At 42.7% G+C, this 24425-nt stretch overlaps 1 pseudogene; it reads left to right on the forward strand.

The window, feature by feature from the left end:
* LOC143956787 (uncharacterized) overlaps positions 1-23321 on the forward strand; it is an 802170-nt pseudogene extending 778849 nt beyond the window's left edge.
* The last annotated feature ends 1104 nt before the right edge of the window (positions 23322-24425 follow it).

Genomic DNA, 24425 nt, shown 5'->3' on the forward strand with positions numbered 1-24425 from the left:
CCCGCGATACCCGGAAACAACCAGTTTGCCGGGACCACTGCGGGGGCTTCGATCTAAGGTGAGTGTTCCATAATGAAGCTAGTATACTATGCTATTCTATGGGATTTCTGACCAAAATTATTGTCACAAATGGTAACAAAACCTTTGTTATCACCAATCTAGAGAATGGATTGAAACTAGCCAGACAGTGGCAGCTTCTCCCGGACGACGAGGAACCCCATACACCACCACCATCTCGTAAAATATCCCAGGAGTGGTAAAAAGTTAAACATGGGTAATAATGGAAGAATACCTGATCTGAGTTCGTAGCTCCTCACACTTTACATTAGCCTAACCTGGATTAGGCACTGGATCTGGGGTGCATAGACCCCAACAAATGTGCATAAGCAGAAATTTTTCGCACATGATGTTTGTTGCATCCGTTATACATGTTCTTTGTTCCTTTTCTTTCATTTTTCTTTATTTTCTATATACCTCTAAGCTATGATGAAAACTTGCTCTGGACAGTGAATGCAGACCAGGCAGAAGTACACAAGGATCCCATCTTCCAGCATTTCAACTCCTATCCTTTGCTGCCACCTTCAATAGCATTAAATATTTTGCATTTGCTCCACATGAAGTCATAACAGACGCAAAAGGCAGATCCATCATACTGGTTTGTCAACTGAACAACACGATGTATACCATAGCAAACCTTTATGCACCAAAAACGGGACAAGCATCATTCTTAAAGTCTCTCCATCAACGTATAAAAAAACACAGTAGAAGTTCTCTACTTATATGTGGAGACTTTCACTGTGTAGTATGCCGCGTACACACGACCGGACTTTTCGGTGGACTTGGTCCAGGGGACAATCCAACGGACTTTGCAGCTGAGGTCTGCCGGACTTTCAAACGAATGGACTCCAAAAGTCTGACGGATTCGAACGTGATGACGTAGAATAAGGAAGTTCATAGCCAGTAGCCAATAGCTGCCCTAGCGTTGGTTTTAGTCCGTTGGACTAGCACACAGACAAATGGATTGTCCGCTAAAAGCCAGTCTTATTTCTAGGTCAGCTGGACTTTTGGGAAGAAAAAGTCCGCTGGAGCCCACACACGATCGAATTGTCCAATGGATTCTGGTCCGATCGTGTGTACGCGGCAGTAGACAAATCTATGGACTGCTCTTCCTCTAGGAGTATACACAGATATGAAATTAAAGCATTTCTCACTGATTCCAACTTATATGATTCATGGAGATGAATGCCTCAGAACGTGTTTACACAAACTTTTCAGCTCCCCACAATTCCTATTCAAGGATTGATTTGATCTTGTCAGATCTCACCCTTCTACAAAGGACTCTGGAAGTAAAGATTCATAATATAACATGGTCTGACCATGCCCCAGTGACAATCACCATAAATGAACAACACTCATGCAACCCTGCATATCTATAGAGGAACAAAGTGTCTTTACTCTCTAACCCACAACACAAGGGGCAATTATACAAACTGCTTGAGGAATATCTTCAGCTTAACGATAGTGCAGAAACAAATGTAATGTATCTTTGGTGTGCTCATAAAGCCTATAGTAGAGGCTTGCTGATACAAGCTGCAGCAAGGGAAAAGAGGCAGAAGGCCAAAAAAATGACCACTCTTTTGTCCACCTTAAACACCCTGGACAAACATAACAAACAAAACCCCTCCCGTAACACCACAATGGAGCTTTTAGAATGCAGACAACAGCTTAGGCAGACTCTACTGGAAGAATACACAAACTCTCTTAAACGCTTTAAGGCTAATTACCATGCCCATAGTAACAAAGCGGGAAAACTACTGGCAAATTACATCCAAAAAAAGCAACAAAACTCTAGGCTAACCCACATAACTGACCCCCATACGGGGAAAACAGTATTTCACCAAACTGAAATTGCTAATGCTTTCCAAAAGTAATATAGTTATCTATATAATCTAGTATCAGACCCCACAACCCAATGAACACAACATAAATTCCTTTCTAGACTGAAACTACCTGGACTTAACATTGTAGCTCTTGATTTTTTGAACTCCCCAATTCTAAAATAATTTTTTTTTTGACACAATCAAAACATTCCCAACATCTAAATCTCCAGGCAGCGATGGCTTCTCGGCAGAGTACTATCAAGCCTTTGCAACAATTCTCACACCATATCTACAAAAACTCTTCCCTTACGCCGCCTCAACTGCTGCTTTTTCTCAAAGAGATGCTTCAATCCACTATTATAGCTTCATCTAAACCGGGGAAGAGGCCGGACTGTCCTCAAAACTTTAGACCAATTTTGCTACTTAATACAGATCTAAAAATGTATGCAAAACTTATCGCCAACCGATTAGCAACAATCACACCACAACTGATTAAAGCAGATCAAGTGGGCTTTGTGAGGGGCCGAAAGGCGCCTGATGGGACTCGCAGACTGTATAATCTATTGCGAGTGGCTGAGTCCAGAGGAACCCCCACTGTGGTACTATCGCTTGACGCCAAAAAGGCATTTGATAGAGTACATCGGGGGTTCCTGGATGTGACTTTGCAGAAATTTGGTCTATATGGCTCTATACACAAATCCCACAGCAAAAGTATTCAACTCTAATGTTATCTCAGACATGTTTTGCATAAGTAATGGTACATGTCAGGGGTGTCCTCTCTCGCCACTGATCTTCACTTTAATAATGGAACCCCTGGTGGAAGCCATTAGATCTTGCGACTCAATCTCAGGTATCGAAATAGGTAGCTACTCCCATAAAATTGGACTGTTTGCAGATGATGTAGTGTTGACACTAACAAGTCCGGCCTCCTCACTGAGAAAGTTACAAATGATTCTAAATGACTTTGGGTTGGCATCTTACTATAAACTGAATTCTGAACAAATCTTCTATTCTGCTGATTGGATTGACAAAAACAATTTAAAACCATCTTAAAGAAGCTTTCCCATTCCAATGGGTACCTCATAACTTAGCATACTTGGGAGTTACACCATCATTCCCAACAGCATCCACATATGAAGCAAATTTCCCTAGACTGTAAGCCCTTGTACACACGGTCAGAGATTCCAACAACCAAATCCGTCGGATGTTGTCTGATGGATTTTGTCCGAAACTGTTGCATACACACGGTCGGACAAAGTTGTCGGAAAATCCGACGTGATTACGTTATTTCGTTACGACGGGACTACGTTCAGGCTAGTAGCCAATAGCTTTGGTGTAGGAATTTGATCTGAGCATGCGTGGCACTTTGTCCAATCGGGATTCTCTATACATGATCGGAGTATGTCCGATCGGAGCATTTTGTCGGAAAATTTTAGCAACAAGTTGGAAAATTTGGTCCGTCGGATACTCTGACGGAAACAGTCCGATGTAGACCACACACAGTCGGAATATCCGACAAAACGGTCCAAACGGACACATTCTGTCGGAATCTCCGACCATGTGTACAAGGGCTTAGAGGAAATCAAACAGGACCTGCAGCACATTTCAAAGTATGAATTGTCCTGGGTAGGGAGAATAGCAGCTCTTAAAATTAGTTACCTAAAATCATATATTATTTTAGAACCATACCTATAGTTGTACCAGACCAATTCTTTAAAGAAGTAGATAAACTATTTAGACATTTCATATGGGGGGAGAAAATGACCAAGATTTCATTTCCTATATTATTGAAACACAAATTGGATGGAGGAGTAATTTCCCTAATCTCATAAACGACTATTTTGCAGCTCGCCTAGACCAGACGAAGGCATGGATAGAGCCCAACTCTGACAAACTATGGGTCCAGGTTGAGAGGTGCATGGTGGGCAATAGGAATTTGTCCGCACCGCTCTTGTCAAGTCTGACTCATATGGAATTAATTCATAAACCCTTCCCCTCTATAGACGCCACACTTTTAGCGTGGAAGAACCTTCATACCACAGTACCTCAAGATACTACAGATAAATGCACAGATCTTCCACTGCAGATTTGCGAACACGTTATACCTCATTATAATTCTCACCAGTGGACAAGAGAAGGGATACCGACCTATAAAGAATTAGTAACTAAACACCCTAAGCCCACGTCATTCTCCCATATCCCACTCACTTACTTTCAAAAAAACAACCCAAAGATACACTATAATATACATAGAGAAACCTGGTCATGCTTGAAGTCAGACTGAGACAGTACAAAAGGACTGTTGTGGTTTTACAACAAGCTACAGTACAGTGGAAAATTCCAGAAATCCACGAATATGCAAAATTGGGAAAGGGAACTGGGAACTCTCTTTACACAGAAGGAATGGCAAACAGCCATCCAATCCCATTTTCAATACCCCCACTGTGTAAATCATTGGGAATTGATGTTGAAAATAATATATAGGACTTATTTAACTCCAGTGAGGTTGGCACAGATCTACCCAGACTCCTCCGCCAATTGATGGAGGGAGTGTGGGGGGAGGGGTGGCATCCTACACATACTATGGAACTGTAAAGTAGTTACAATGTTTTGGAAGGAAGTATTTTCCCTACTAAATAAAGTTACAGGAGAAACCATCATACCCACACCACAGCTGGTCATCCTTAACGTAGGGGGGCACTCACTCCCGGGAAAATATAGATCTCTAGTTACAAACATACTGATAGCAGCAAAGCTAACTATAACTTCTAAATGGAAATCTAAAGACACACCTCTTTTATCAGAAGTCATATATAGGAGTCAAAACACAATATATTTATGAAAAATTATTCGCCATTAGGAACCAAAATATGTCCAGATTTAATTCCTGTTGGGAAACATGGCTAGCGCACTATCCTACCAATTAGAGTTGGAGAACTCACTTACATTACTTGGTGGTACATGTAATACGTTAAAATGGTTTATGTTAAAGCAGTTATACTTTTCTTTTCCTTTTTTCTGTCCCGCTTTTGAGAGCTACACCTAATGGAATATATTATTTTAAAAAAAGACATATGGTTAAATGAAAGTTACTATCTAGTGGTGCGGCCCTGTGGTCTGTGGCACAGTCAGTTCCCATTAGGGGTGCCGGGACCGCAGCGGTGACACCATTACTCAAGAAATGGTCAAGGATAAATATGTTCAATTGATCCATAAAATGAAGAAATTTCATGTCTTTTAAATTTACTAGATATACCTTTGTGTTCCAAAATGACCGAGCGATGCGTACGATGTAATATTGCGTGACTCTCAATTTTTGTATGATGTCACTGTTTTATTGTCAAATATATAATAAAAAATAAGAGAGAGAAAGACTAGCTAAGCTAAGCTAAGAGAAAGAGACTGGACAGCGGGGGGTCTGTGGGTTTGTCTTCTCAACCTTGCCAGCACACCTGCCCAACAGCCTCGCTTCTGCTTCCTCTCCTTCCGTCTCCTACACCTTTTACCAAATGAAGGGATCCCAATATATTGGATGAGATTCTTCAGGATATCAAATCCCCTCCCCCAGGGGACATTCCCAGCTAATGCATTATACTGTAATCTGATGTCCAATAACTCTTTTCCACTATATAGCAGTTTAGCATCATCTGCCCCAAGTGTCGCAGGAATGGCGGCCACCTCATCCCTTTTAGACCTGAACACATATTAATTACACGGGTTCTGTGGCTGATTAAGGTGGTAATTAAACTCACTCGGTGCCTTATCTGCATTTAATTATCCTCAGAACCCGTGTAATGCAAAGGTTGTCGGATTTAAAGGGATGAGGTGTCAACTCTAGTCGCAGAAAATAATCCAAAAAATAACACATTAAAAAAAAAGTACCATAAGCCACCCCAACCCTCTATCCTTCCTAAAAAAACACGTTGTCCCAATTAACCACTTCAGCCCCAGACCATTTTGCTGGCCAAAGACCAGGGCACTTTTTGCAATTCGGCACTGCGTCGCTTTAACTGGCAATTGCGCGGTCGTGCGACGTGGCTCCCATACAAAATCGATGTCCTTTTTTTCCCACAAATGGAGATTTTTTTTTTTTGGTATTTGATCACCTCTGCAGTTTTTATTTTTTTGCGCTATAAACAAAAAAAGAGCGACAATTTTGAAAAAAAACACATTATTTTTTGCCTTTTGCTATAATAAATATCCCCCAAAAATATATATATGAAAAAACATATTTTATCCTCAGTTTAGGCCGATATGTATTCTTCTACATATTTCTGGTAAAAAAAAAATTGCAATAAGCGTTTATTGAGTGGCTTGCACAAAAGTTATAGCATCTACAAAATAGTGGAACATTTTATGGCATTTTTACTAATATATTATTTATTGGTAATTGCGGCGATCAGCGATTTTTATCATGACATTATCGCGGACACGTCGGACAACTTTGGTGCATTTTTGAGACCATTCACATTTATACAGCGATCAGTGAGATAAAAATTGCATTGATTACTGTGTAAATGTGACTGGCAGTGAAGTGGTTAACACTAGGGGTTTAGGGTATCCTGGGGAGTGTTTTTAACTGTAGGGGGGATGGGCCATGTGTGATACATCACTAATCATAGCTCCAGATCACAGGGAGATATGATCAGTGTCCTGTCACTAGGCAGAACGGGGAGATGCTTGTTTACATTAGTATCTCCCCGTTAATCCTCTCCGTGAGACGATCGCTGGTATCCCCCGCAGACAAGAGCTGCCGCCGGCGTGCACGCAATAGCACAATGGCAAATTTAAAGGGACATTGTCATGGTCGACCTCAGAATCCAGTGGCATATGGGAGGCCTGCCCGCGGAATCCCCACGTTGAGAACTAATCAGTATCCATGAGCGCGCGTTGGCGCGAACGGACGCACGCGGGTGCATGTTGGTACGAACGGGTGCACGCGGGTGCGCGATGTTGCGAACGGACGCACGGTTACATGCGGGCGCGCGCAGACACGCCGTGGGACCTTTCTTGGCACCCAAAGGGCTATTTAAGGAACCTGTTACTGTGCCTCCTTGCTGTCCAGTCTACACCGTGTCCGGTTATTCTCATTTCTGCTACCCGATTGTCTTGATCCCTGTACCCGGCTTGTTTCTGACAACGTCTGCTTGCTGCCAGCCACCGACCTTCGGCCTGTCTGACTACGCTTCTGCCTCTTCCTGTGTACCGTTGTTGCCCGCCTGTTACCGGCCCAGCTTGTAATTCTGACCTTGCTTCTGCCGCCTGCTGGTCCAGCCTGACCGCCTGTGCCTGCTGCTGTCTGCCACCTGCTGTTCCAGCCTGACCGCCTGTGCCTGCTGCTGTCTGCTGTCTGCCACCTGCTGTTCCAGCCTGACCGCCTGTGCCTGCTTCCATCTGCTGTTCCGGCCTGTCTGCCGGGTGTCTACTTTCCAGCGCTCCTGTGGATCCTCCGCTCCTCAAGGTCCGGACCAGTCCTACACCAGTTCGGCACTTGTGCCCTCTGAACTCCTGAATTCCTGTTCCCACTCCCAGGGATTCTCGAGCCAGAGGCTTACGAGAGGCCGCTCCCTGCATTCTGGGCTCTTATACCAGGTACGTGACAGACGTACAGGTACGCCCATTTGTTTTTCCATGCCATTCTGCCAATGTACATTGTCGTGCGCCAGTCGGGAACCGGTTAAACAGTCACTAGTTCCACAATACATGTTGTGGCCGTTTACCACATAGACCATCCAATCCAGGACCTGTGTTGTGATATCCGATTTAGGCTCGGTCAATAATCAGTTGGTTTTAAATGCAGATTTCCTCATCCTCGCCAACTGAACATAGTGGGGAATCCATAGTGGAGAAGGATCTGGGGGTTTTGGTAGACTATAAGCTCAATAACAACATGCAATGCCAAGCTGCTGTTTCCAAAGCGAGCAAAGTCCTTTCTTGTATTAAGAGAGGTATGGACTCCAGAGAGAGAGATATCATTTTTCCCCTGTTCAAATCATTAGTAAGACCTCACCTGGAATATGCAGTTCAGTTTTGGGCACCGGTTCTCAAAAAGGATATCGGGGAACTGGAGAAAGTGCAGAGAAGGGCAACCAAACTGATAAGAGGCATGGAGGAGCTCAGCTATGAGGAGAGATTAGAGGAACTAAATTTATTCACCCTTGAGAAGAGGAGAATAAGGGGGGATATGATCAACATGTTCGAATATATTAGGGGTCCATATAGTGAACTTGGTGTTAAGTTGTTCTCTGTACGGTCAACCCAGAGGACACGGGGGCACTCTTTACGTCTAGAGGAAAAGAGATTTCATCTTCAAGTACGGAAAGGTTTCTTCACAGTTAGAGCTGTGAAAATGTGGAATAGACTCCCGCCAGAGGTGGTTCTGGCCAGCTCAGTAGATTGCTTTAAGAAAGGCCTGGATACTTTCCTGATGGTACATAATATAACTAGGTACTAACATAGGTAAAGTTGATCCAGGGAAAATCCAAATTTTTTTCCCCTGCTGTAGCAAATTGGTGCATGCTCTGCTGGGTTTTTTTTTCGCCTTCCTCTGGATCAATTGTGGGCATAAAATTGGGTATTTGGATTGTACGATTATTTTTTTATTTTATTTATTTGTTTTTAAGGTTGAACTGGATGGACTTGTGTCTTTTTTCAACCTGACTAACTATGTAACTATGTTACAATTTTTATCACTGTTATTTTCTTACCCAGATAAACTTAGTTAAAATGGATAAAATTGGTTTCAATTTACAAACAGCACTTTGGCAAGCTGACAATTAGCGTTCTGATCCTTTTCTAACACCTTCTGCATCCTTCAATCCCACACAGCAGTCAGAGAAAACAGCAGATGTAGGCAGATTTTAGGGGCAATCTCTCGGCAATCAGCAGCAATGATCACCGATTCCTACCTCCTTTACGGTGGTGACCAATTCCTATCTCCTTCACGATGGTGGCCAATTCCTACCTCCTTCACAGTGGTGACCGATTTTCCTGCCTCCTTCATGGAGGTGACCAATTTTCCTACCTCCTTCACGGTGGTCACTGCTCCTATAAATCTCCCACTCAGTGCAATCACTGTTTCCTTATGCTGTGAAGATGGTTCATGACATATTTCCACAATCCAGCTGGTTCTGCCACGCTCCCTGTTTCTCCTCCGACCTCTCCAGACAATCCAGGTTGCGAGCTCCAGGCACACTACACGCCATTTGCCGCTTGATGATATTAGGAGAAAGGCTGACCACAGGCGTCGGCACTCCACTATATCAAAGGAGTCGGCTTTACACAGCTCCAGCACACTGCCAGTCTCATTCTCATAGGCTTTGGGCTTTTCTCACTCACAACTTCGGCTCCTCAGCACTCTGACTCTCATGGCTCTCACAGCCTCTCACACACTCATTGGAGTAGCCGCACCAGCCTTTGTGTCTCTGCGCGCCATACCGCCCCTCCCCCACACCGGCATTATGAAAATGTATGTTGTACCGCGCATGCAGAAGATGGAGCGTGCAATGTCATGTGCCTCGTCTCACACATGCGTCGTACAACATTCCTTTCATCTCCTGCAAGATTTCCAGGAGAACCTTTTTTCCCCAAGAAATGAGTGTCATGGCGTCCAGCACATGTAGAAGATGAAGTGTATGAGGTGGTCCCCGGTGGGTGCAATATGAGAGTCCTGAGAGATGTGAGAGCTCAGCTCCGGATCTCTCTGAAGACACCAGTGTGATCAGCGGAGGAAGGAAGAGGACACAAGAAAGGGAAAGCTCCTCATACACTAGGAGATTATTGAAGGAGAATTTGGAGAAATCTTCTCACTACATTCCATGGATTGATGAATGGCGCTCAGAAGGAGTTCAACATTTCATTTCCTTTTATCATCTCATTTTGGAATGAATGGAATTTACTGAAGGAAAACCACATTCACTGCTAGAAATTCATTCCTTGGAGAAAAATTCCCCATCCTGCTCCTCCCAATCCCCTCCCTTCTGCTCTCTGCACTCAATAATCAATGTTAATTTCCCTCCCCTAACCAGAAGAACATCCAACAAACCTTCTTCACATAACAAATCTGTAATGAGATTCTATTGTGTCATCCCAGAGAATGGAGGGTGGGGTCCTCTTTTGTAAACCCCCTCCTCCTCCACACTGTGTTTATAGTCAGTGTGGCCCCAGGGCATCTGTGAGGGAGGGGCCCCCTGTGAGGAAGCTGGCTCACAATGTGATTGGAGTCTTCCCACATCCGTAGTGCAGACAAAGAACGTGCCTCATACAGTATCTCTCAGCCAAGACAAGAAGCCTCCATCTTCCATCGGGGACACGGAGGAGAACTTTCCCCTGATTGTGGGCACTTGTGAGCAGAAGGAAGAGAAGCCAAGAGTTGGGAGAGATTTCCCCCTTCATGTCCAGTCATCGTGCTGGAAAGAGTCAGAAGCCACTTGGTCAGAGAAGACTCATCAGAAAAGACAAGAGGGACCATCCGAGAGGACCCCGACCATAAAAGACTCATCAGAGGAGCTTCACATCAACCTGCAGAACAGGACACCATCAGCCAGGTATTCATCTCCCACTGACCACCCATTCCACCCCACTGCCTTCCTATTCAGCTCCTTGTTTTCTCACTTCCTCCCAGTTTACCTCACATCTTTACCATCCTTCCCTTGTCCCTCACATTCTCCTGTCCACCCTGTGTGCCTCATATTGCCCCCTCACTGCCCCCTTTTTACACTTCTGGTCCCCCACTGTTGCTGTAAAGCTACTTTAGCAGCAGTTCCTCCTGTCTCTCTATTTAGAACCTCTGTCTCCCCCTTGTTCTTGCCCCATTTTTTCTACTAATCACTAATGCCCAACACCCCCCCATGTATTTACTCAACTGATAACAGCAGGCATCCCCCTTCCCCAACACTAACCACTGAAAATGGTCACTTTTTCCTCAACATCTCCATCTACTCCCCCCAACTGCCCCCCCCGACCCACACTATCCCCCCGACCCCACACTGTCCCCTGTCCTGTGTCTGGTGTGGGGATGTACGTGGATAGTGGGAAGAGGGAGTAACACAAGGATTCTAGCTTGTAGGGGAGTCTGAGGAACCCCAGAAGTGTGTGATGATTACTAGACTTATCCCCAACCCCCATAGTGCACCAGATTGTATGTAATGTTTGTATCTGCCTGTGTGTGGTCAGCCAACTAGCTATGGGTGGAGTCTCCCTCTAGTGTTGGTCAGAGGTATTGCAGAGTATATCACAATAATCTCCCTCTCCTTCCCTCCTCCACTATACAAGGTCCTCTCCTAGTTTTTTAGTTCCCGTGGGCTTTCATCCTTGTCATGTGTGTGGCAGTGGTGGGATAATAGAGTGTGTACTGTTATACAGCTGTTATCCCTGTCTTGGCTAGGAACTTGGGGTCCTCCTGACAATCTGCCAGAATTCTGGGTTGATTTCTGGGTATATACAACAGAAGGTGATACCCCTTGTGTTGTCTGACCCCCCACATTCCTGTACCCCGATACCATAGTCTGTAACAAATGAATGAATGAATAACTTTTAAAGCACTAAAAATGTGAACTGAATCACCTCAAGGCATTAGATTCTCCCTGTGTTGTCAAGCATCTGAGAAAAAGTGGGTGTTGAGTTTTTTCCTGAAAGCCAGATGGTTTTCTTCCATGCGGATGTGAGTCGGTAGGGCGTTCCATAGCCATGGTTCTTGGACTGCGAATCTCCGTTCTCCCTTTGATTTGTAACAGGATTTGGGAATGTGGAGAAGGTTTTGGTTAGATGAACGAAGGCTGCGATTGGGTGTTTAGTGTTTTATTTTCTCACGTAGTTATTAAGGAGCGTCTCCATGTGTGCATTTGTGGGTGAGGCAGAGGGTCTTAAATGTGATCCGATTTTTTACAGTTAGCCAATGTAGGCTCCTCAGGGAAGGGGAGATGGATTCCCAGGTTTTTTTTTCCTGTTATCAGTCTTGCCGCCGTGTTTTTGATGAGTTGTAAGCACGCAAGTTGATATTGGGGTAGCCCTATATTGAGGGAGTTTGCTTAGTCAAGTCGTGAATTTTTTGTCCTCTTTAGGAATGAAGGGAATGAGTCTACGTATAAGGCGGAGGAGATGGTGGGATCCGCTGACTACTGATCCTATTTGTGCATCCATTGACATTTCTGAGTCAAAAATGACTCAGAGACTCTTGGCCTTGATCCTTGGAGAGATGGTCTGTCCAAAGATGGTGCCCAAGGGGTCTTGGTTTGGGAATTTTGGTTTGCGTGTAGGATAAGAAGCTCTGTTGTCAATTTCTTGAGTTTGAGGGAGCTTGTGGTCATCCAGTCGTCTATCAAAGTGAGGCATTTTTCTAGTTGCTGATGATGGTCTTTTTGTCCGGTGATACGAAAGTAGAGATGCGTGTCGTCAGCATATAAGTGGAAGCAGAGGTCTGATATTCTGATGATTTGCAGGAGTGGGCGGATGTATATGTTGAAGAGCACTGGTGACAAGGGAGGTCCTTGAGGGACTCCACAAGAGATTGCCTGGGTTTCAGAGGTGAATGCTCCTAGTGTAACTGTCTGAGAACTATTTCCTAAGAAAGATGTGAACTATTGTAGAATCTGTGACTCCTGCTACTTCTGTGAGGCAGATGAGTAGAGTATTGTGGTCCACTATGTCGAACGCTGCACTGAGGTCCAACAGAACCAGGAGACATGATTCTCCGTCATCTGCTGCTTTGAGGGAGTCGTCCCATATCTTGAGGAGTGCTGTTTCTGTTCCATGGCCTGGGCAGAAGCCTGATTGCAGCCGGTCCAGGAGTTTGTCTGTGTCCAGGTGGCGTTGTAGCTGTTGTACTACCACTTTCTCCATAATCTTGGAGATGGTGTTATGGCTTGTTATCAGTCTGCGGTGGTTAGAGTCTTGAGGGTCAAGGTTGGGTTTCTTTAGCAGGGGTTTGACAGTGCCTTGTTTGAGGGCGCCCCGAACCATCCCTTCTTTAAATGATTGATTTATGAGGTGAGTTATGGTGAGTTATGGTGGGAGCCTAGATGTCAGAACATTCTTTCAGGAGTTTTGTGGGGATGATGTCAATTGGTGATGTACTGTCTCTGAGGTTTTTGATGATGTTTATAGTTGTGTCCATGGTGATTGGGGTCAGAGAAAACGTCGGTGTTTGTGGGATGTTCGTGTTGATATCTTCTTTTTACTTTGGTTGAATGAGGTTGGTTGTTTTTTTCTGATGAATTGTTTTCCAGATGTTGTCGATTTTATCGATGAAAAAATCAGATAACTCATTACAGAAGTCTTGGGTTTCGTTTGCTGGGGGCTCTAAGCAGGTGGGGTTCATCGACTGAGCGACTATTTTGAAAAGCTCCTGAGGACGGTTTAAGGCCGATGAGATGGTCTTCAAGAAAATAACTTTTTTTAGCATTGAAGATTGCTTTGTGATATTTCTCCGTTAGTCCTTTGTAGTTTGTGTGGTTTTCCCTGGTAGAATTTCTTCTCCACACTCTTTCAGCTCTTCTGTGTTCTTGTTTGAGTAGAGTGAGAGTGCTATTGAACCATCCCGAGTTTTTTCTCCTGATTATGTGTTCAGCATTTTGGAGCCACTGCATCTGCTGTTTGTAGCAATGGCTTGTTTAAGGAGTTGAGTGTTAGTTCCGATGAGTGACTTAAATTCAGTGTTGCTATTTTGTTTGATAATGTGGTTTTGAAGCTTTCGGAGTGTAGTTTCTTATGCAATCTGGTCCAATGAGTTGTTGTCAGATGTTTCAGTTTTTGGAGGGTGGTGTTCGTGAAGATTTTAAATTTGATGGCGTGGTGGTCCATCCATGGTAGTGGTATGTTGTCGAGTATGTTGATGTCGATATTTTATTTGAAGATGAGGTCCAGGGTGTGACTTGAGCCATGTGTGGGAGTCTTTATCAGTTGCTGGAGACTCAGTTCTTCCAGTTGGTTGATGCAGGCGGTTGCAATAGGGTTTTGGGTAGAGTTTGCCCAGTGGTTAAAGTCCCCAAGTACCAGAAAGTTTTTGGTTTTCAGGGTGTGTATTGGAAATTAATTCAGTGAGGGGCGTAAGGAGATTAGTCTTTGGTCCTGGTGGTCTGTAGCACAGAAGTATGTGAATGGTGTCTTGGGGTGTTGATTGAAGATATAGAGTCAGTGTCTCCATGAAAGGCACTGAGTTCTGTAAAATTGGTTTGGTGAGCACCAGGTGAGATTTAAAAATCACTGCTAGGCCTCCTCCTTTTTTTCCTTTCCTATGCTCAGTTAGGATCCTGTCTTTTTCAGGCACCAATTCCGTTAGGATGGTGTTGCAGTCGGGTGTTAGCCAGCTTTCCGTGATGAAGAGGCAATCTATTTGTATTTGTATATGTATAATATGTTTTGGGTGATGAAATCGTGCACTTCCAGTCTGTTTGACTGCCGACCTGGTGTTGATCATGGTGCATGCTAATTGTTGTGGTTGAGTTGGTATCTTCCTGTGTTTTATGGTTGATTTTGGGTCGGTCTTTAGTAGTTGTTCTTTCCCTAGGATTGTTTGAATGGAGGCTGGTATTCGGCACTAGTCCAGAGAAGAAGAGAGGCAATTAGAGGGGGCTGGGAGAAGAGGGCACTGCTTACCTTACCTTACCAGTGATGTAGCTACATCTGGGTGGGGCAGTCCTGGCTTGATGTGACACCCGGTGCCTCTGCGGTGTGGTCTGGTTGCTAAGGCAGCGGTGTTCTGAGCTGGGAAGGGCACGCCGGCCTGCTGAATGGAGGTGTGGGTGAGCTGGGAGGTGGGCTGGCGTGGGCTGGAGCTCATCCGCAGCCGCAGTCTTCCTCGTCTAGCTAGCTAGAGCAGAGGCGATCATCAGTGGCTATGGATGGGCTAGGGTCAGAATGGACCAGGTCCTGGTAGAACCTGCTGGGGGGGGGTACAGGGGGTATGCTCCGGGTGCCGGGGGAGTCCTGTGGCTGTGCCTGGGTGGACCAAGATGGCCGATGGGCTAGGACAGAGCCATTGCTGTCCTGGTTTTGGGTTCCCAGAGCGGATGGAGGGTGCGGTCTGGTAGGAGTGGGTGCCTCGGCTTACCAAGGGGGGGGGGCGGCACATTCCCTGTATTGTGATTGGCCGGTTCTCCACTTGCCCTGATCACCTCTACATGACAGCCAATCACTGGCTGAGAGTAATACAAAGCTCCTTTCTCTATTAACCTCTTTATTACCAGAAGGATGAAGAATGTACATTGGTAGACAAGTGGTCAGTGAAGGAGGCGGAGCTCTGCTGACTTCCATCATCCAACCATGTCTAAGTAACATTCCATGTGTTTATTTCTTTGCACGTGATTGGATATTCATTACAAAGTGACATTTCACCACATTCTTTGAACAGCCTATTTCCCTTTAGTAAATCCCCCCTCTGTCTGTATACTGGACTGTCCGGATTGCAGGTCTGGGGCCACTAATGATCCAGCACAGCTGATATACATGACATTCCCAATACCCCTCCCCCTCCTCTCCACCAGACTTACTACAGACCGGCAGACTAGATCCTCCCTTTGCACCCTGACACAGGATGGGGGATGGGGGGACATGTTCTCATGTAAGGTGACTGGATGAGATTTGGGGGTCACACTTGTCTTTGCTGGTATATGGAAGATCTCTTGTTGGTGGTAATGGAGGTGAACCCGGCAATGAAGCAGATCTACAGTACACCTCCAATTACTGTTCCCTCCATGGTCCCGAGATCAGATCTCCAGATCACTCTTCTCTGCCCCCCACTCCCCTGACAGAGCGCCCCCTTCTGGAACATTTTACATTTTATCTTGTAGCTTTGTGGTCATTAGACCTCACCAGGCAGTTGTTGGTTACAATTTGTCCAAGAGCGGTCTTTATTGTCCCAGACCCTCACTGCGTCATTTCACCCCCCCTCACAATCTATAAACACTGTGTACCCCAAACACTGCACCCCCTCACATTGCTGACGTAAAGGATAAGTTCCCCTCCCCACCTAAATCCCAGCCCCCCATGTACCAATATACTTCTTTCTATTTATCTTACACCCCCTTACCTCAGTGTCCAGCTGGCTGTATAATCACTTCTCCATTACTTCCTGGACACACCTTGGGATGTGACACACCCTGCATCATCTACCCTCCCCCTTCCACCCACCTCATCAGGTGCACATTTTTTCCTATGCAATCACTGATCACCGTTCTCACTAAATATGCAGCTATAGATCTTTCATTTGGCAGAGTGTGCAGGAGCTGAGCGATCAGACAACAGCCGATGTGGATAGAGCTGTAATATTGAAATCAGGAGAAGTATGTCCTGGGTTCTGTAACGATCACCATACACTATACAATCTGATGATGGTACATCTAAAGCACATTGTACAATCAGATTGCATAGTGTATGGCCAGCTTTATTGAAGTACATAGGAGGGAGTGGATGGAGTCACTCAGCTGTCAAGCTGCATTCACATCTCTGTGTAGCGGGAACTCACATTACCACATGTTAATGGCCCTAAAGGGGAAATTACACTTGTATGCATCCTCTAGACAAGTGAATTTAATTTCGTTCCGAATCGAAATTCGGAAAAAAAATTTCATTATTCGGACATTTGGATGCATCTAAATTACCGAATTACAATGGCAACTAATTCAACCGAATTCGGACGAAATTTGAATCAAATTTGAAAAAATTTGAATTTGAAAATAAATTCAAATCGAATTTGAAAACAAATTTGAATAAAAATCTAAAAAATATAAAACGATTTTTAAAAAAGAATACAGTAAAATAGAATATAAAATAATAACACATTAGAATGAAAATAAAAGAATAGTAAAGAACAGAATAGAATTTAATAAAATGTAATAAAATACTATAGAAGAAAATTACCTTCTTCCGAAATTATATTTTCGAATAGTATAAATTTGAATTCGAGAATAGATTTGAAAATAACTCAAAACAATGGAAACTAAAATAATATATATTATATTTTATTATAGTCTATTCTTAGTCTATTCTTGTCTATTATTTTATATTCAAATATTTTCTATTCAAATTTGATCCAAATTTTTATGCTACATTAGAATTTCAGAAGATAGTTTTATATATATATATATATATATATATATATATATATATATATATAAAACCATCTTCCGAAATTCTAATTTCCTATAGAATTAATTAGAATAGAAAAGATTTGAATAGAAAAGAATAAACTAGAAAAACAATTGAACAGAATAGTATAAAATATTATATTTCTATTTATTTTTATTCTATCACTGAGTCCAAGCCTTATTCTTCAAGGGGAAACCCTAACCCCAACCATAACCCTAACCCTAAGCCTAACCCCAACCCCAAGTTGTGTATTGTCCACTTTCCACATCACCTGCCACATGTTGTGTATTGTCCACTTGCCACGACACCTGCCACAAGTTCCATGACACCTGCCATGAGTGCCACGTGACCTGCAACGAGTGCCACATGACCGGCAACAAGTTCCATGTAACCTGTCATGTGACCAAGTTGTAGATTGTCCACCTTCCACGTCACCTGCCACAAGTTGTATACTGTCCACTTGCCACGTCACCTGCCAGAAGTTGTGTATTGTCCACTTGCCACATCACCTGCCACAAGTTGTGTATTGTCCACTTGCCACGACACCTGCCACAAGTTCCATGACACCTGCCATGAGTGCCACGTGACCTGCAACGAGTGCCACATGACCGGCAACAAGTTCCATGTAACCTGTCATGTGACCAAGTTGTAGATTGTCCACCTTCCACGTCACCTGCCACAAGTTGTATACTGTCCACTTGCCACGCCACCTGCCAGAAGTTGTGTATTTTCCACTTGTCACATCACCTGTCACAAGTTGTGTATTGTACACTTGCCACGTCACCTGTCACAAGTTGTGTATTGTCCACTTGCCACATCAACTGCCACAAGTTATGTATTGTCCACTTGCCACGACACCTGCCACGAGTGCCACATGACCGGCCATGAGTGCCACTTGACCGGCCACGAGTGCCACGTCACCTGCCACAAGTGCCACGTGACCAAGTTGTGGATTGTCCACTTGCCACATCACATGCCACAAGTTGTGGGGTTCCTAGCACCAAGTGACCCTGAGATATGTACCTCAGGGCCACTTACAGTTATAAAGTGGCCCCGAGATATGTGGCCCCAAATTCGGTTTGCAAAATGTCATTCTCTGCTGCAGAAAAGTGCTTGACATTTTGCGACCCGAATTTGGGGCCACGTATCTCGGGGCAACTTATAGCTATAAACCCTTTGGTATGCAAACACAGTAGAACTAGCACTACAACATCTCCAATTTTGTGGTTTCTAGCACCAAGTGATCCCGAGGTATGGGGGCCCAAAGTCGGGTCGCAAAATGTCAAGCACTTTTCTGCAGCAGAGAATGACATTTTGCAAACCGAATTTGGGGCCACATATCTTGGGGTCACTTGGTGCTAGAAACCCCAAATTTGGTAGTGCTAGTTCTACTGTGTTTGCATACCAAATTTGGGGTTTCTAGCTACAATATACGTGGCCCCAAAGTCGGGTCGCAAAATGTCATTGTCTTCTGCAGAAAAGTATTTGGCATATTGCCCATATCTCAGGGTCACTTGGTGCTAGGAACCCCACAGGTGGCAGGTGACGTGGCAAGTGGACAATCCACAACTTGGTCACGTGGCACTCGTGGCAGGTGTTGAGGCAAGTGGACAATACACAACTTGTGGCAGGTGATGTGGCAAGTGGACAATGACATACAGCATATGTACTTGCCTTGCAATCGACATCCGTGACTTCTTCAATCAGGCATGCTGACAACTTCATTGATGTGATAAATATAATGAAATAAGATGTGTATTTTTTTGCACTGTACACTGCAAGTATGAGAAGTTGATGTGACAGATGTATATAAGTAACTAACCATCTTCCAAAATTTCTAATTCAAATAGAAAAGATTAGAACAAATATAATTGAATAGAATAAAATAGAAAGAACCTACAACCATCTTCTGAAATTCGAATTTCAAATAGAACAAATTTGAATTTCGAATAGTATGAATTTAAATTTTTAAATTGATTAATTTTAAATTTGGATAGAAAAGATTATAATAAAATAGAAAAAATAGACTAGAAAAATAGAACAGAACAGAATATATTATATTTTATTCTGTTCTGTTCTATTGTTTTTCTAGTCTATTCTTTTATATTCAGACTATTAGCATTTATTTCATTTATGAATGGAGGAACGGTATGAGGAAGAGACAACAAGAGAGACATCATCACCGCTTATATCTCTAAACACAGGGAAATGGCTGCTAATAGTTTACAGGAGATCAGCAAAAATAAATAGATGCTTATAGTCTGCAGATCTGATGAGAAAATGAAATAGATACTAATAGTCTGCAGGTGATATGCAAAAACATTATATAAATGCTAATAGTCTGCAGGAGATCTGATGGAAATAAATAGTAATCTGCAAAAAAATGAAATAGATGCTAATAGTCTGCATGCGATCTGCAAAAAGTGAAATATATGTTAATATACTGCAGGAGATCTGATGGAAATAAATAGTAATCTGCGAAAAAAGAAAAATGAAATTGATTCTAAGAGTCTGCAGGAGATCTGCAAAAAAAAAGAAGTGACATGGCTGTTAATAGTCTACAGGAGATCTGCTAAAAAGAAATAGATGCTAATAGTCTGTAGGAGATCTGGCGAGAAAACAAAATAGATAATAATTGTCTGCAGGAGATCTACAAAAAAATGAAATGGACGCTAATAGTCTGCAGGAAATCTTATTAAAACAAATAGTAATCTGCAAAAAAAATTAAAAATGAAATAGATAATATCTATATTCTATTCTGTTCTATTGTTTTTCTAGTCTATTCTTTTATATTCTATTAAAATCTTTTCTATTAAAATCTAAATCATTCTATACGAAATTCAAATGTCGAATATATATATATATTATAAAACCATCTTCCGAAAATTCGAATTTTGTATATAATGATTTTGATTTTAATAGAAAAGATTTTAATTGAATATAAAAAAATACACTAGAAAAAGAATAGAACAAAATATAATATATTCTATTCTGTTCTGTTCTGTCTTTTTTCTAGTCTATTTTCTATTTTATTATAATATTATTATTATTATAATAATAGTTACTTATATACATCTATCGTATCCACTTCTCATACTTGCAGTGTACAGTGCAAAAAACACACACATCTTATTTCATTATATTTATCACATCAATGAAGTTGTCAGCATGTCTGATTGAAGAAGTCACGGATGTCGATTGCAAGACAAGTACATATGATGTATGTCATTGTCCACTTGCCACGTCACCTGCCACAAGTTGTGTATTGTCCACTTGCCACGCCACCAAGTGACCCCAGATATGGGCAATATGCCAAATACTTTTCTGCAGCAGAGACTGACATTTTGCAACCCAACTTTGGGGCCACGTATCTCGGGGCCACTTATAGCTAGAAACCAAATTTGGTATGCAAACACAGTAGAACTAGCACTACAACATCTCCAAATGTGGGGTTTCTAGCACCAAGTGACCTCGAGATACATGGCCCTAAATATGGGTCGCAAAATATTTTCGAATCCGGTTGAAATAATTTTGAATCCGGTAGCAATATTTTCGAATTTGGTTGAAATATTTTCGAATGCGACCGATTTTTCTAATTCGGTAGAAAACAAAACAAAATCCGAAAACGAATTTAATGAATTTAGCAAATATAACTAAATGAAATTAATTTTTTCCTTTTGCACATGTCTAGCATCCTCCCCCCTCCACTGACACATTTGGCACTTTTTTTGAGGGGGGTGGGTACCTGATTTTGGCAGGTACCCGCTCACTTCCAGATCAGATCACCGCAGTCTGAGCTGGAAGTTCATCCCCCTCTCCCCCACCCCCGCAGTCTTCTGGTACACATCACAGGTCCCAGAAGACTGCAGGACCATTCACAAGGTGTAGAGCGGCTCCCGCATGCGCAGTAGAAAACTGACTGTGAAGGTCGAAAGGCATCACTTCCTGTTACCTTACTTGAGATGCCGGTGCCTTCACCCAAAGACCATTGACAAATTGGTTCAGGTGAGGACATCACTGGATCCCTGGAAAGGTAAGTCTCCTTATATTACCAGCTATAGTTGCTGACTCTTAACCACTTAAAGCGGTTGTATACCCGCTGAAATTTTTTTTACACACCTGTAAGGGAAAAGGCATAATGAGCTAGTATACACTGCATACTAGCTCATTATGAAATACTTACCTTAGAACGAGGCCCCGACATCTCACCCGATGCACGCTGAGGGAGCTGACATGTTCCCTCGGCGTGTCTTCTGGGTATCGGGACTCCAGCGCTGTGAGTGTCTGGAGCCGTGATGTAGTCACTCCCATGCACGTGTGGGGGAGATTTCCTCCCGGCAGGGTCTGGCGTCTGCCGGGCTTCCAGCCGAGAATCCCCTGTGCGCATGCGCAACTGCAGTCAGCGGCTCATTATGAAGGGAATATCTCCTAAACCATACGGGTTTAGGAGATTTTTTTTTACATACAGGTAAACCTTATTATAGGCTTACCTGTAGGTAAAGGTTCAAATTTAGACTATACAACCACTTTAAGCCCCGGACCATTTTGCTGGCCAAAGACCAGACCACTTTTTGCGATTTGGTACTGCGTCGATTAAACTGGCAATTGTGAGGTCCTGCAACATGGCTCCCGAACAAAATTAACGTCCCTTTTGTCCCACTTTCTTTTGGTGGTATTTGATCACCTCTGCGGTTTTTATTTTTTGCACTATAAACAAAAAAAGACAACATTTTTTTAAAAAAAAAGCATTATATTTTACGTTTTGCTATAATAAATATCCCCAAAAAATATTAAAAAAAAACTTTTTTTCATCGGTGTAGGCCGATCAGCACATGCAGAAGGTTTCATTTTGTTGGTTTGAAACGTTGGGAGTTTTCCCATAACACTTTTCAGTTGACCGTATTTTTTTTTTCATTTTTGCTTGTTCTGGGTAGAAATATATTTAACCCTTAGCACTATCAGGGGTCACATGTCTGCACTTTTTCAATATTCTCTACTAATTCACTCATTTGTACTTTCATTCAATGTACCTCACATGTTCCTCAGATATTCACTGATTCAGATCGATCCAAAACATTTAAAATGAAAAGATTTATTAATTGCTCTACAAGCAAAGTGATTTACATGTTGGAATGTCCATGTAGAAAAATCTCCCAGAATAATATGGCTCCTTTTGCCCGTCATATTACAATAGGCTGAGTGGGAAGCAGTTAATATAAAATGTTAAAAAATAAAGTAATTTTATTAAAACCCTTTTTTTTACAGAATTCTGTTTTTTTTTTTTCTGTACAGGTGGACTGAGGAACCAAGTTTTTGGTCATGCTGGTCTTCATCAATAAAACAAAGTCACATTGGAAATGATCCATTTGGGTGTTATAAGTGACTGAAAGTTTTTATTGCAGTTCACTGGAGGATTCACAAAGGATTCAAGACATATCCGTGTTCTAAAAGTCATAAATATTTTGGATCCTTTTCAACACTGATCCAGCCTCAGAGGACAACAGGAGAGAAGTCATTTCAGTGTTCTGGAAGTGACAATGGCTTTATAGTAAAGTCCATCCCATGTATACATAAGAGGAGTCATTTCAGAAGATATTTCTTGTTTGGAACGCAACAAAAGGTTTTACAATGGAGGCAAAACTTATCACACACCAGAAGATTCACAATAAAGAAAAACCATTTCAGTGTTCTGAATGTCATAAAACTTTTACATCAAACTCAAAACTTATTGCACACCAGAGGGTTCACACTGGAGAGAAGCCATATCAGTGTTCTGAATGTGGCAAAGCTTTTACACAGAAGTCAGATGTTATCATACACCAGAGAGTTCACACTGGAGAGAAGCCATATCAGTGTTCTGAATGTGGCAAAGCTTTTACACTAAAATCAAATCTTATCACACACCAGAGAGTTCACACTGGAGAGAAGCCCTATCAGTGTTCTGAATGTGGCAAAGCTTTTACACTAAAATTAAATCTTATCACACACCAGAGAGTTCACACTGGAGAGAAGCCATATCAGTGTTCTGAATGTGGCAAAGCTTTTACACTAAAATCAAATCTTATCAAACACCAGAGAGTTCACACTGGAGAGAAGTCATATCAGTGTTCTGAATGTGGCAAAGCTTTTACACTAAAATCATATCTTAACAAACACCAGAGAGTTCACACTGGAGAGAAACCATATCAGTGTTCTGAATGTGGCAAAGCTTTTACAAAGAAATCAAATCTTTACAGACACCAGAGAGTTCACACTGGAGAGAAGCCATATCAGTGTTCTGAATGTGGCAAAGCTTTTACAAAGAAATCAAATCTTAACACACACCAGAGAGTTCACACTGGTGAGAAGCCATTTTAATGCTCTGAATGTGACAAATGTTTACAGTTAATACCGGGATAATCTGCAACCAGAGGATTCACAAGCTTCAGCAGAGAAGCTTGTAGAGAGGTAACTCTGGAAGACGGGGGATATTAAAGGAGTTGCGGGTGTTCCGTTAGCTTCATAGCCCCAATGTTATCCCATAAGGTAGGGATGAAGTGAAAAGATAAAATGCTACTTTATAAAAACAAAATCTGCAAACTGGAATGTAATGATCGGATGCACTGACTTTTTTTTCCTCATAATTCATATATTTATCTTTTTTATGGAGCTTTAACCGAACATGTAATGCATTTTCATCATTCACTAACTGGGCAATGTTACCAAGTGTTTTCTTCATTGCCAGATCCTGAGCTAATACATGATTGACACTGTCGCAGTACCAGAGACTAGGATGGGGTCAAGTGGCATCTTGCAAAGCCTCTGAAGCCTCATTAAGAGAGTCCATTCCAGGTTCTTCTGACTGTTGATACACCATAAGTCAGGTGTCACGGCTCCAGCTAAGCACACCTTCTCCAAACCTCCTCTCCCATGATAAATGCCTCCTTTCCATATTTTATCTCCTCTCACGGGTGACATTTTTGCAGGCAGGTCTGTGACTGGCACACCAGTGAGGAAGAAGTTTCTGTTTGGTGAGAAAGCAATCCCCTAAGCTGCCGCAGGCCTTCCCACACTGGGTTGCTGCTGTTTATGGGATGTATTTAACAGTATCACTTAAGTTCAGCTGGCTAATTGTATTCCATCTGGTTCTGATGAAAGTCTCGGGGATCTCATCAGGTGTAGAATGGATGTTCTTGTTATCTTCATTCTCTGTTTAGCTATTACTCCTCTCCATAGACTATTCACACAGCACACCTACAAGAGATCGGGGGCTGAGTGTGAGGTCATATTCCTACCACTTCTGGGGACTGAACTTCCTCCAGCTGGGGTTCACTTTAACCTTTTCACGGCCAGAGCCCTTTTTGCGTTTTTTGCACACATGTTTAAAAAATAATTTTTGCCTTGAAGATGATGGAAATATACCAAACATTATATATTTTCTGAAAGCAGACATCCTAAAAAATAAAATAGTGGTAGTTTACA

This window comes from Lithobates pipiens, unplaced genomic scaffold (genome assembly GCF_037356315.1).
Source record: "Lithobates pipiens isolate NorthernLeopardFrog02 unplaced genomic scaffold, aLitPip1_a1.2 Scaffold_41, whole genome shotgun sequence".
Classification (NCBI taxonomy): Eukaryota; Metazoa; Chordata; class Amphibia; order Anura; family Ranidae; genus Lithobates; species Lithobates pipiens.